Raw genomic sequence first — 14,664 nt, forward strand, 5'->3', positions numbered from 1 at the left:
ATAACTGTTAATTATAACAAATTAACTTCAAGTTTCCAAACTGAAATATTCATTCATAATTGCAATTTGTGTAAATACACACGATATTTGTATTCAAAAACAATAGTTTTCATAACTTTCGGTTTTACAAAACAAAAGTTGTTTTTTCTTTCATTATATGTTAAGTCAACTTCAACATTCCGAATTTAAGTTGCGCAATTTGCATAGGTTTTATTTTGATTTTTTTAAATTATGTCCTCATTATAACTTTTGCTGTTCTCATACAAAAGATAACTTTAATGAAAAGTAATATCAATATAAAAATCTATTTTCTATTTTCCAACTCTATTTTCTATAGCTTCGATCCTCAATCTTTTGTTTAGTTTCTCGTTTTGACATAAGATGACAGCTGTCTTTTTGTGACACAACATACTTGTTTACTGCAACCCATTTGCTAAGAGTATATCATAAGTTTCTCGCTTTGACACAAGGTGACAGCTGTCATTTTACGCACCAATGTATTTGTTTGCAGTTGTACTGCGATTCAATTGCCAAAAGTATTTCACCTCTTTGCTTTGACATATGGTGACAGCTGTCATTTTGCCACCCAACTTATATGTTTGCAGTTGTCTTACAACCCAATTGCTAAGAGTATTTCACCAGTTCAGACAGCTGTCATTTTGTGACCCAACTTATTTTTTACTGCGATCCATTTGCTAAGAGTATATCATAAGTTTCTCGCTTTGACACAAAGTGACAGCTGTCATTTCGCAACCTAAAGTATTTGCAGTTGTACTGCGACTCAATTGCTAAGAGTATTTCACCTCTTTGCTTTGACATATGATGACAGCTGTCATTTTGAGACCCAACTTATTTGTTTGCAGTTCTCCTGCGACCCAATTGCTAAGAGTATTTCACCAGTTCATTGCTTTGACATATGATGACAGCTGTCATTTTGCGACCCAACTTATTTTTTTACTACGATCCATTTGATAAGAGTATATCATAAGTCACTCGCTTTGACACAAGGTGACAGCTGTCATTTCGCTACCCAACATGATTTTTTTAAATTATGTCCTCATTATAACTTTTGCCGTTCTGATACAAAAGATAACTTTAAGGAAAAGTAATATCAATATCAAAGTAAAATATTTGTACTTCATTTCGATAGGAAATTAATACGGAGAGATCAAATTCAAGTTGGAAATAAAGACAAGGAAACTTTGATAATTTTATACTTAAAAACTGAAAGTAAGCCATTACTTCAACTTAGTTTTTATAAGACAAAATGATGCAAGACTAGGCGAAATTTCTTTAATAAAACTACGTGATTTCTGATTTAGTTTCAAGAAATATTTTCAGCACCATTAATCGGCAGAGAATTTTCGTACTTATAAAATTATATATAACTATATTTGTGTGTATGAGTGAGAGAGAACAGGATATCCCGTGGTAAACCAAACCTCCGAAAATACATTTTCGTACAATTTTAGGCTCGTAAACAATACTAATGCGTCCGAGAAGATTGATAATCTAATCGGAAAATTGGTTTGGCGCCAAAGCGAGGTCGCCTGGATCCCCCAGTATACCGTTTTCCGGCAGCTCCGAGAACCAAATGGAAAACGTTTTTGGGGAAAACTTGGCAAACACGCAACAATTTTCCATCCGAAACGGGAATTATAGAGACGAACAGGAACAACAACAATTAGTTGAAGCTCTGTTAACAAAACGGTCGAGCTAATATTTTCGTTGTCTCGTGGCGTTAATGGATAAGTAAACTATGCAATTTCTGAGAACCCGAACTACACCACAAGAAAACCAAACTTTCGCAAAGTTTGATTATTCGTATTTGCTAACATTAAGCTTCTACTACGCTTCTCATCGCTATAAATTATTATATAAGTTATTTCTTTCTTCTGAAAACAAGACGTTTTCCGTCTTCATTTTAATGGACTTTGTAGCAAGAACAACAGTACTGTTTAATAACGCTCTCTTGATTATTATTTAAGTGTAAGTGTTTGAAGGGAATTCATAAAGTTATCCGTGAAGAGAAGTCGGTGAAATGTGTAAAAAAAAATAAAATTATAATCAAAGGACGTAACGTCTTTGTATATTTTCTTTGGAGAGTTTCGAGACTGTCAAAGGTTGCTGCTGCATGCATTTTACTGGACTTATACTTAATTAAAAATGTAAATGGATTAGGAAATGGGAACGGAGAGACTATAGTTTAATGCGTGTTTTGTAGGTTGTTTCTTCTCTTTAAAGTGTCTCGGAGGACAAAAGGGAGCGACTGAGTTAAGCGCCACCAACACCTGCTCTGCAACGATAAGACATTTTGTAATTAGATCCGAGTTAATTAATTAATATCCGGTCTTTGGGTCTCTCTCTCTCTAAGTCTAACTCACTTCACTCGCTGACTTCTGGAATAGCGAGATACTTGCTAGATATACGTGTTTACAAATTTAGTACGCCCTAATCCACCTAAACGTAGATTAAAAACTTTAATTACGAATATCCCAGTGACATAAGCAACACACAATACAGCTTATATTAAATATAAGATTTGTATTACAATAACTTCTATGGACTACATTCATCTAAAAAAAATAAAACAAAAATATTAGCACAATTTATGAAATATCTGAAATATCAATATCCAAGAAATTCAACTCTATGTTCTATAACTTCGATCCTCAATCTTTTGTTTAATTTCTCGTTTTGACACAAGATGACAGCTGTCTTTTTGTGACACAACATATTTGTTTACTGCAACCCATTTGCTAAGAGTATATCATAAGTTTCTCGCTTTGACACAAGGTGACAGCTGTCATTTTGCGCCCCAACGTATTTGTTTGCAGTTGTACTGCGATTCAATTGCTAAGAGTATTTCACCTCTTTGCTTTGACACATGGTGACAGCTATCATTTTGCGACTCAACTTTTTTGTTTGCAGTTATCATGCGTCCCATTTGCTAAGAGTATTTCACCAGTTCATTGCTTTGACATACGATGACAGCTGTTATTTTGAGACCCAACTTATTTGTTTACTGCGACCTTTTTGTTAAGAGTCTATCATAAGTTTCTTGCTTTGACACAAGGTGACAGCTGTCATTTTGCTCCCCAACGTATTTGTTTGTAGTTGTACTACGACTGAATTACTAAGTGTATTTCACCTCTTTGCTTTGACATATGGTGACAGCTGTCATTTTGCTACCCAACTTATTTGCTTGCAGTTGTCCTGCAACCCAATTGCTAAGAATATTTCACCAGTTCATTGCATTGACATATGATGACAGCTGTCATTTTGTGACCCAACTTATTTTTTTACTGCGATTCATTTGGTATATGAGAGTATATCAAAAGTTTCTCGCTTTGACACAAGGTGACAGCTGTCATTTCGTGACCAATTACAAATGTAACCAATCCCATACGTTGAGAAACGTCGTTTTATAGAAGTTTCAATTATTGATTCATAAAAGATACAAAATATTTAATAGACAGCACGAATTTATATATTTTTTATACAAAATATTATAAATTCATAAATTTCAAAATATTCCAATAAATTACTACTTGATTTTACAATTTATTAATAATTCAAAATCTTATTTTATTTTAACTAAAAAAAAAAAAATAATTCAAGAAAATAATTGAAATTCATAAATGAACAAATTTCAAATAAGCTAGAAAAATTAGTAAGAAAATTAAAACTCTTTAATCTTCTTATATAACAAAAATGAGCCAGTTTTCTATGAAATTATTTGTAACTTATCTTTACCGTTTATTTAAATATTATTGCTATAACTTATGACATATAAAATAATATTCTTATATAATGAGGACTTCTTCTCTGCATATAGAAGAACTTTTTAGTATCTATGTATTATAATAAGATCATTATGAAACAATAATATCAACGAAGCTTATACTATTTTTTATGAAAACACAAACAAATTTATGGTTTTTAATTACAGGAAATTAAAGTCTAGTTATAATTGAAACTTAAAGAAAAATCCAGTTCATATCGTTTTTTTTTCAATTTGTCTTGAAATATTTACAATGGTTATATTTGTATTTATAATCAAGATTTAATTCAATATTGTGTTTTATACTTCAGTGTATGCTTTTAAAGCTAAAGCTGTGTATATTCCATTAATATAGTAGAAAACTAATTTCCTGAATGATCGAATTGAATAGACTGAATACAAATGGAGGAAACAAACTAAGTAAAAAAAATGCATTTTAACGAACGTTAAATAATGAATCTCGTTATTTTCGATGAACTGAGAAAAGTCTAAACAACAAATGGAGACAAATTTATAATGCGAGGCTTCGTTTTTCAGCATTCGCGAAATTCGATTACGCGAAATCTGCGAATCTCTCACTCCGAATTATTATGTAAATGCATTGAGACATTAAAGGAGTCGACGCGACTCTCCCTGTATTGACGTTATTAAAGTTTACAGCTCGAAAATCTTCGTTACGTAACCGGGCGTTATCGTGGCATAAATTTCGGCTCGGTCCCTAATCTATTCATGGAAGCCATTAAACTGGCGAAACTCATTAAATCGTCATTATTTCAAAAACGTGAACATATACACGAACCAATGCATGCAGCAATGATTTGCTATTGGTTCGCTCCATTAACACCTGAATAATTGATCCTGTAAAATCGAACATCAGGTGAAAAATATTCAATTTTTTTTTCTTTACTTCTTGTCATATTTTTATTATTTTTGATGTTGAATTAATACGTATATTTCTCAACAAAGAGATGACGGAAATAAGAGAATATGAGAGCGGGAAATACGGATAAGAGAGAGAGAGAGAAGTATAGAGAATTGGGATTTGTAAATGGACTTTCAAAGTAGCCGACAAGCTACTTTGAACGTAATCCAGTCGGCTCTGACTGGGGTTGGAAAAGTGGGGTAGACGGTGGTGATGGTTGTAGCAATGTCCCATGTCCTGAGAGGATGGATTCTCTTCACTTCCCTGCAGCAATCAATATTCGGATTCGATTTTAATTTCGGCCCGTTACATAAGCACATCATTAAAGTTTGCGATCTGACCGCGACGCCACTTAACCCTAATAAATCAGGCCGCAATTCGAAAACCCCATTTCACGACCTACAAATAAGAAAACCATATTTGCAACCCTCCATCCCTTTTTTGTCCACAATTGTATCAACATATTTATACCTGCAAATACAATATTATTATTTGCTACAAAAACCAGTGGATGCGCCAGGTAAAAATTTTAAATAATTAACAAATTTTATGAATATTGCAGCTAATATCTCTACTTTATTTATGATTAACTAAATTGTACAATTCGAACTATATGATTTCTATATAAAAGTTTACATAACCTCAACAGAAAATAAATGGCGATTTAACAAAATGGTAACACTTCTTTTATGACACACAAATTAACTAATTTATTTTTTTACAAAATTTTATATAAAATTTCAACCCAATCATGTTAATACCTGCAAATTTAAATAACAATTGTTGTTTCAGTATATATATTAGAAAAATGATGGATTGGCCAGTAAATATTTCTAATAATTAACAATTTTTATGGATATTGCAGCTAATATCTCCACTTTATTAATGATTAAGTAAATTGTATAATTCAAACTATATGTTTTTCATATAAAAGTTTACATAACCTCAACAGAAAATAAATGGCGATTAAACAAAATGGTAACACTTCTTTTATGACACTCCAATTAATTAATTAACTTTTTTTTTACAAAATTTCAACGCAATCCTTTTAATACCTGCAAATATTAAATAACAATTGTTGTTTCAGTTTATATATTAGAAAAATGATGGATTGACCAGTAAACATTTCTAATAATTAACAAATTTTATGAATTATGCAGCTAATATCTCCACTTTATTAATGATTAAATAAATTGTACAATTCGAACTATATGATTTCTATATAAAAGTTTACATAACATCAACAGAAAATAAATGGATATTTAACAAAATGGTAACACTTCTTTTATGACACTCAAAATAATTAAATTATTTTTTTACAAAATTTTATATAAAATTTCGACACAATCATGTTAATACCTGTAAATATTAAATAACAATTATTGTTTCAATTTATATATTAGAAAAATGATGGATTGGCCTGTAAACCTTTCTAATAATTAACAAATTTTATGAATATTGCAGCTAATATCTCCACTTTATTAATGATTAACTAAATTGTATAATTCGAACTATATGATTTTCATATAAAAGTTTACATAACCTTAATATAAAAGAAATGACGATTAAACAAATTGTTAACACTTCTTTTATGACACTCAAATTAATTAATTTATTTTTTTACAAAATTTTATATAAAATTTCAACGCAATCATTTTAATACCTGCAAACATTTTAAATAATTAACAAATTTTATAAATATTGCAGCTTACACCTCCACTTTATTAATGATTAACTAAATTAACAAATTTTATGAATATTGCAGCTAATATCTCCACTTTATTAATGATTAACTAAATTGTATAATTGAAACTATATGATTTTCATATAAAACTTTACATAACATCAACAGAAAATACATGGCGATTAAACAAAATAGTAACACTTCTTTTATGACACCTGAATCATATGAGACCTAGTTTCATACGAAATGTAAATACATTTTTTTTATGAGAATCATAACTTTATATATAATAACTTATTTTACGGTCTTAACCGAAAGGTCTTGGTTTTATATGTAAAATTTCATATTGCCTCAGTATTTTTATTTTCATCTTCAAGTAGTTAAGACTGCAATCATTGAATTATTCAAATAATTTACGTAAAAACTAATCTTGTAGATTTTATTTTTAATATATGGAATTTTATGCAATTTATTTCATACTTAAATGTAAACTTTGTGTTTCTTAGTGATTTTTTTTATTAATAATATAAAAATTGTTGGAAAACTTATGAAGAAATTTATCTTATTATTATTACAACAAGAAATTCAAAACAATCTGCAAAAATCTTCATATATTTTTAGCTTTTTGAATGTTAACAGTTTTAATAATTCTTATGGATTTATTGGTGGTAAAAGTAATAAAAATAGACAAGAATTTTAAGTTTTTTCATAACAGAAGTAATTTATTTATTGTTTTCATTCTTAATGTAAATATGAAATACGATTTTTGATTATTTATTGCCATAAATCTTCTCATTTCTCTACTTTCAACAAACTAAACTATAGGTGTTAGTATAAATAAGTTTGTAATGACACATGAAATATTTCAAATAATACATTTATAAAATAAACTGAAAACTTATTATTTACATTACAATTTTTCACTTTTATTTAAGTGTAAGAAGAAAAAATAGATTATTTTCATTTAAAGATATTTTTATACTGTTAATATTATTAGAATAATATTTAAATTGAGATTAAATTGTTTAAATATTGAAAAACTGAAAGATTGTTGCTTACTATTTGCAAATTTGCACTTATATTTCAGTTCAGTAAAGAAATTATTAAGATTATTAAATTATTAGTAATCTGTATTAAAGTAACTGAATTTTTAAACAAATATTATGATTAATTGCATATAACAGATCTTTTTTTTTGTTAAGAAATTAATGAATTATGTAAGCTGAAAAAGATTAATAGCTTGTTTCGAAATTGGTTTAACAACACTGAAATGCAGCGAAACGCGTGAGAATTTCGATTTATTAAATTGCAGGGGCATTGTGTAAACGCATTAGGGCAAATTAGTTGATGAGCGATGGTGAATGTATCTTAATTAGCGCGACCCGTAGGGAGGTGTTTCAAAAACCCAGAAAACAACAACAAAAAGAACTGCAGAGAGAGAGATTGTGGAGGTATTATGTAAAACCATTACCCGTGGCGGAAGCAAACTGCCGTAAAAATACGCGACTGGAATGGATGGAAATGCTCCATTATTCTGTTTGATATATGACCTGAAGGCCTTGGCCTCCCTCCCTCACGAGTCCATATAAATTATAAGTAAATAAAAGGAGCGGAGATGGAGATGGAAGAAAGGGCAAGAAACGGTAAGTAAATAAATAGGAATTTGATATTTACTTGAGAACCGGATGACAGGTAATATCGTGTCTGCGAAGGAGACGGAGTCTCGAAACCCTTTGAGCATTGGAAATATGATTAATAGATAACAACGGTATAAGGTATCTCTTGTTTTGGAGCGGGAGACGACATGAGGGCTGCAGGGAATACAAGGAGAAAGTCTTACTCATATCGGATAAGGGAAATTTTAAAGTTTCAAGGCAACATGTGTGCTTTATATCCTCATCCATCCTACCTAAAGAAAAGTCAAGTTCCTTCGCTGCGCTGCGCCCTTCAATTTCTATGTTTTATGTTTACCGAAATTCGTATTATGATTGCATCAATTATTTATACAATTTCGGGTAGTTGAATCGCCTTCGTTTCGTTTCGCTTCGAATTGATAAATTACTTTGTGCAGGATCTAGCAGTATCTGCACAATATTGGATTCAGTCCAGAAGACGATTCTTCAAGTTAATATTAATGCTACACTCAACCTATTAACTATTCTAAAATGTCCATTCGCTTTCAATTTATCACATAAAAGAGTTTTTTTTATATACGTTAATAGTAGAATAAAATTTCAATTTTTCAAGTCTTTTTATTCAACATCTCCGATTCGTTGCTTTATTTTGAATTTTTTCTATTTTTAATACTCGTTTCACAAAAAAATCATTATCAAAAGCTGTTAAAAAACCGAATCCGTATCATTTTATAAGAGGTAGATGAGTTTCAAACTCAAATCATTTTCCTTATAAGAAATGAACGAGTTACAATTATATTCGTTCCCAAAAGATGTTCGAAAACCGAATTCAAATCATTTTCCTTATAAGAAATGAACTTATTACAAATATATTTGTTCCCAAAAGATGTTCAAAAACCGAATTCAAATCATTTTCCTTATAAGAAATGAACGTGTTACAAATATATTTGTTTCCAAAAGATGTTCGAAAACCGAATACAAATCATTTTACTTATGAATGAACGAGTTACAATTATATTCGTTCCCAAAAGATGATTGAAAACCGAAATCAAATCATTTTCTTTATAAGAGATGAACGTGTTACAAATATATTTGTTCCCAAAAGATGTTCGAAAACCGAATACAAATCATTTTACTTATGATGAACGAGTTACAATTATATTCGTTCCCAAAAGATGATCGAAAACCGAAATCAAATCATTTTCTTTATAAGAAATGAACGAGTTACAAATATATTCGTTCCCAAAAGCTGTTCGAAAACCGAATTCAAATCATTTTCCTTATAAGAAATAAACGTGTTACAAATACATTAATTCCCAAAAGCTGTTCGAAAACCGAATTCAAATCATTTTCCTTATAGGAAATGAACGTGTTATAAATATATTCATTCCCAAAATCTGTTCGAAAACCGAATTCAAATCATTTTCTTTATAAGAAATGAACGAGTTACAAATATATTTGTTTCTAAAACCTGTTCGTAAACCGAATTCAAATCATTTTCGCTGTACCAATTGAACAAGTTACAACTGTTACAAATATTTTTGTTTCTAAAATACTATTTGAATATCCAATTCTCGAAAGACCGAAATTATTTTTTTCCGTAAGAATTGAAAAATTAATCCAGTTACAAACATATTCGTTTCCAATTTCTATTCGTAAACTAAATTCATATCATTTTTTCTATATTTGTTATTCAACACAAATATATTCATTTCTAAAATATTGTTCGAAAACAGAATTCTTCAATTTTTCCATAAGAATTGAACGAGTAATCCTATTACAAATATATTCGTACCTAAAATCTGTTCGAAAACCGAATTCTTCAATTTTTTGTAAGAATTGAACGAGTAATCCTATTACAAATATATTCGTTCCCAAATGCTGTTTGCAAACCAAATTCAATTTTTTTTTTTGTATAAGAATTGAAATATTTTCGTTTCTAAAATACTGTTCGAAAACCGAATTCTTCGAAGACCGAAAGCATTTTATCTGAAGATAATTGACAGTTTGGTAAATTTATTAAGAATGCTTTGTTTATATTAAACAAAAATATTCTAATGTTTATGTATACAAATTCTGTGAGAACAATTTTTCTTTCAAAACTGAGTTTATTCTTAAAGGCTTTCTCGCGAGAAGAAATCAAGGTAGAAGAGATTTCTTTACGTGTTTATTCGCGAAGCGAGATCCGAATGCAGTATATGCAATTTTTCGCTCTGTATGCACATCGCAGCGTTGGATTTATGGTAAACAAATTGCATATTTCATAACCATCAGAGTACACGAAGAGGCCGGGCGGGAATTGCATTGTACGTTTCGAATTGTTTGTGTGTAGTGTAATTATAGACGGAGTCTGAGCTGAGCTTCAGAATGTTTTAGTTTATTTAGCAAACACTCCATCACTGACTTTCCTGCTGCTTCCAGAGAGTTTGCTGCACACCGCAACAGCAGCTTCTCTTAGGTACTCTCTCTCTGTCTGTCTATCGTTTGTACTAGAACTGGTTGCGCACGTGCTTGGAGGTGGTTTAAACATGCGATTGTGTGCGTTCCTGGGGCTTAAACTTTGACCCCAGGTATTAGTTGGGAAATTTCCTCGAACATTAGCATTCCCGTTGAACGCCGTTTGTCGATGCCGTCGCTCTTCACTTCACCCACCCTTCGCTTTGGAAAAGGGAGGCTTTCGAATTCCACATCGGATTAGTTCCGATCCTCTACGTATGTGCACACGCACTTCTACTTCTCTCCCACATCGTTGTTACAAGTGTATGTTTTCAATTGATGCTACAACTCAAACGTTACAAATCAATTCAACAATTTATTTAATAACCAAAGTACACATTTCTAATTAGATCTTTCAAATCAAATGAAAGTAAACAAATTTGTGATTTAATCCCATTGAATTAAAATACATATTTGCAGTTTAAATAAAAGCTAGATTGGCTTAACGACAAACTAATTTATTGAAGGCAATGTGTACGCACCATTAGATAATCCGTATTGCAGAGTTGTATAATGCAAATGCAATGTATGTTGGTTCAATATTATAGCGAAATTGAATAAACCGAATTAATCATGTTAACAATGATAAGCTTCATTCGAACACAAACGTATTGATGCATTATTTATTACAATTCAAAAACTGATTTTTTTCCAATTGTGTAAATGAAATTACGGCTAAATGGGAAATGTTACAATAATACCGACACTTTCTTTTTAAAGAGATAATATTAAGCTTTAATTTGGTTATTCATATATTAATTTATTGCTTATAATTATTAAGATAGAAGCAATAATGTAAACTGCTTTTTCGAAGCTTCAAATAAGTTTCTTCAAGTTTGACAACCAAGTGATAAACAACACAACAATACCAGTAGACAGCTTTTAAATAGTGAATATTTAGATTCAATTTGGTTGTTTAACAATGAATTTGTCGCTCATAATTTTCAAGATACAAGCAATTATGTAATGATACTGCTTGTTCAAAAATTGATGAGTATTGGCATAAAAATCTAAATATTTCTACATCTGCCGAAAACTTTTGTTGATCTAAACTCGTCTCTATTAAGTTTATCGAATGACAAAGATGCCTTTCACTGCGAACATCCATTTACAAAAGGAAGAAAAAAACTTCGCTATTAATAATATTAGTTTGGAGCATGTGCTGCGCGTAGAATAAAAAAGAAAATATAATTAGATCCGCTCCTCCAGGCACTGCCTTTCCATACAACCTAACAATCTCCGCACGTTCAGTATTCCAACTCATAAAAAAAACAATTAAAAAAATAAACTTACACAATACCAAAGCTTTATTTTATTTCATTATTATAGTGAATTTAAATTGATTTTTATAACTTGAATAATTTAGTTATTTTTTTTGTTAATACTGTTAAAAAATGTAATAAATTGTAGGAATTATTATAAAACTAGTGTTTTAGGTCATTAAGTAGACTTTTTATATTAAATTTGTTTGTTGCAATGTTAATAGAAATTTATGAAAACTGAAATTAAATTTGTCTTTCTTTGTTAATACTGTTACAAAATACAATAAATTGCAGGAATAATTAAAAATCATCGGACATTAATCAGTTTTTTTTGTTTATTATGAATCAATAAAATATTAAAAATGAGTAAATCATAACTGTTTTAGAACTTTTTACATTGAATTTAAACTAATTGTTGTAATGTTAATAAAAATACAAAATTTCATTAATATCAATTTTTTTTCCGATTTTATTCGCATGTGTTTTGAAGTCTTTATGTGTAATCCTCTAATAAATTTTCTTTATTATTATAAAGAAGTGTAATTTAAGATTTTGTATCAATTTTATTTAGCCGTATTTATTTGAGTGTGATCAATTGAGATTTGCGTTTGTCATTAGAGGTGAAGGCAAGTGTATTTACGGGTTTCTGATTTCATTGACTTTAATTTGATGGCACTCGAAGCGACAAACGCGTTCCTTTCTACATCTCCAGCAAGGTTAAAGGTATCAGATTCAACGTTAAAAAAAAAAGTATAAAGTAAATGTTAAGAGCAGACTTCGATCGACCCGCGTTTATTTGGGTCGAATCAAATTGGAGTAAGCTTTCAATTTAATTAAGTTAAATTGAAGTTGCAACAAGTTCTCAAGTTTTTCTTGTTGCTTTCGCTTAAGTTACGATGTAATAGTTTTGTTTGTTACAGTTAGTTCTTGTAAGTTGTTGTTGTCTGTACCTTGTCAGAGGTTTCCCTAAAGGAAAATCCGATCCGTGCGAGACTCACGATCGAAGGACCAGTAAATCCACATATTTGATGAAACAAAAAACTCACTGGATTTCAAGAACGGACAGTCTCTTTGTTTTTTACGCGAAAATCCCTTGGTCTTTTTTTTTTTGAAGGGATGATAGATGATTTTTTTTGTAGCACTTTGTACGGTCTTTCTCGAGGTGTAGGCAAAGAGAGAGGTCCGTGGCTCCGACGCCGTTTAAAATTAGACTGATTGAGAGAGAGAGAATTGGCTTGCCGCATTGGGGAGGACTTCTAATTATAGTCCAGTCGCGCCACTTCGAAAACAAGCGGAAATTTATTCCCGAGGCCTCCGGCTTCGTAAGATAATTAGCGGATCGTTTGATGACCACAACAGCCTGGACCCAAAGATTAGGACCAAAAAGGATTGATAGAAGGATAAAAGGTCTTAGAATCCTGCGGACGATTCCCTCTGCGTGTCAAGAAGCTTCATTGGATGCAGCAGTTAAAATCAGAAATAGTGCCAGTTTATAAATATACACAACGCAGTCTGGTAACTTTCGTGTGTCGTTCTTTTCGATCCTGCCTGCCTGCCTACACACCACTACACAGGAGGAGCTCTATTTACAATTTCATTAAACACAGATCCAAACTTTTATAACTTATTTATTTCCTCTGGCTTCTCATCCAACGCGGATCACTCAAACTCCTCTTGATAAACAGTTTGGATTCTTTCACTCGAACTTCTTCTTCAACAATTCAAACAGACATCCAGAACAAAACATTACAATTTATTATCCTGATCATCTCCAGATCTCCAAGTCGAAATTTCACTTAAACTTCTTCCATTCAATAAACATATTCAGTAACAAAATTATATCAACAACTTCCATCAACATTACAAAGAAAACTAAATTTTCTTAATAATCTACAACTATTTCTTTCTCAAATTATCTTAAACAAGTAATAAAAATATTGAGAATAAAAAAAGACATGTAATTTATCATCAAAAATTCGTCACAGCCAAACTTAAAATTTGACTATTTTTAAATTCGGACAAGTTTTTTTTTTCTTGTTGTTGTCAGGAGTCACCTAAATAAACAGACTTCGTGATTCACGTCTTGCGGTTATTTCAGTTGAGATGTCTCAAAGTCCGCGCATCATAATAAACCTGTATCAAACTTAATCTAATTTCATCTAACAAAACATTAATTAATATTGATTAGAAACATACGTATTTTGATAGTACAATTCATAAGTGGATCAGTTTTCGTTTCCTTTCAGTTTGTTAATAGGTTTCTTTTTCCGTTGCGACCGAATTTGGGTCAGATGGAGTTAGGTAAGATTGTTGCGTTAGGTCAGGTCGAAGGAAAAGACGTGAGTCAGGAAATCGTTTCATTAATAGATGCTAAATGAATGACGGAAAATAGATCAAATCTTTATTTAACATCACACGTAAATTAGAAGAAAAAAAGAACTGTACTCTGTTGAAATGTGTACACAAGAATATTCCATTAATTTTACTTTATTATATAATAAAAGCAAAAAAAACTTTGAAGTTTAAACTCAAATTTAGTTTCTTACTGTAATTGAATCTACAGTTAATTTTATATTTGATATAAGGCATAAACTAAAGTTATTAGTAATTTCTATATACAAAATGAGAGAAAGTGGACAATTTTTCGTCATTATTGTAGGAAAAAAAAGTTGTGTAATTGGAAAATGTGAAAATTAATTTTACTTTATTATACAATAAAAGCAAAAAAAAACTTTGAAGATTAAACTCAAATTTTGTTTCTAACTGTAATTGAATCTACAGTCAATTCTCATATTTGATATAAGACATAAACTAAAGTTATTAGTAATTTCTATATGGAAAATGAGAGAAAGTGGACAATTTTCCGTCATTATTGTAGGAAA

The 14,664-nt window shown here is 30.3% G+C and overlaps 1 protein-coding gene across 1 annotated transcript in view; it reads right to left on the reverse strand.

The window, feature by feature from the left end:
• LOC108562923 (potassium channel subfamily K member 18) overlaps positions 1-13,000 on the reverse strand; it is a 32,418-nt gene extending 19,418 nt beyond the window's left edge. Inside the window, exon 1 of the mRNA XM_017921429.1 lies at positions 12,733-13,000. The gene's annotated coding sequence lies outside the window, so the exon portion shown is untranslated. The remainder of the gene's footprint in view (positions 1-12,732) is intronic.
• Positions 13,001-14,664: the final 1,664 nt, after the last annotated feature.

The sequence above is a fragment of the Nicrophorus vespilloides genome, unplaced genomic scaffold (genome assembly GCF_001412225.1).
Source record: "Nicrophorus vespilloides isolate i.1.1-1 unplaced genomic scaffold, Nicve_v1.0, whole genome shotgun sequence".
Taxonomy (NCBI): Eukaryota; Metazoa; Arthropoda; class Insecta; order Coleoptera; family Silphidae; genus Nicrophorus; species Nicrophorus vespilloides.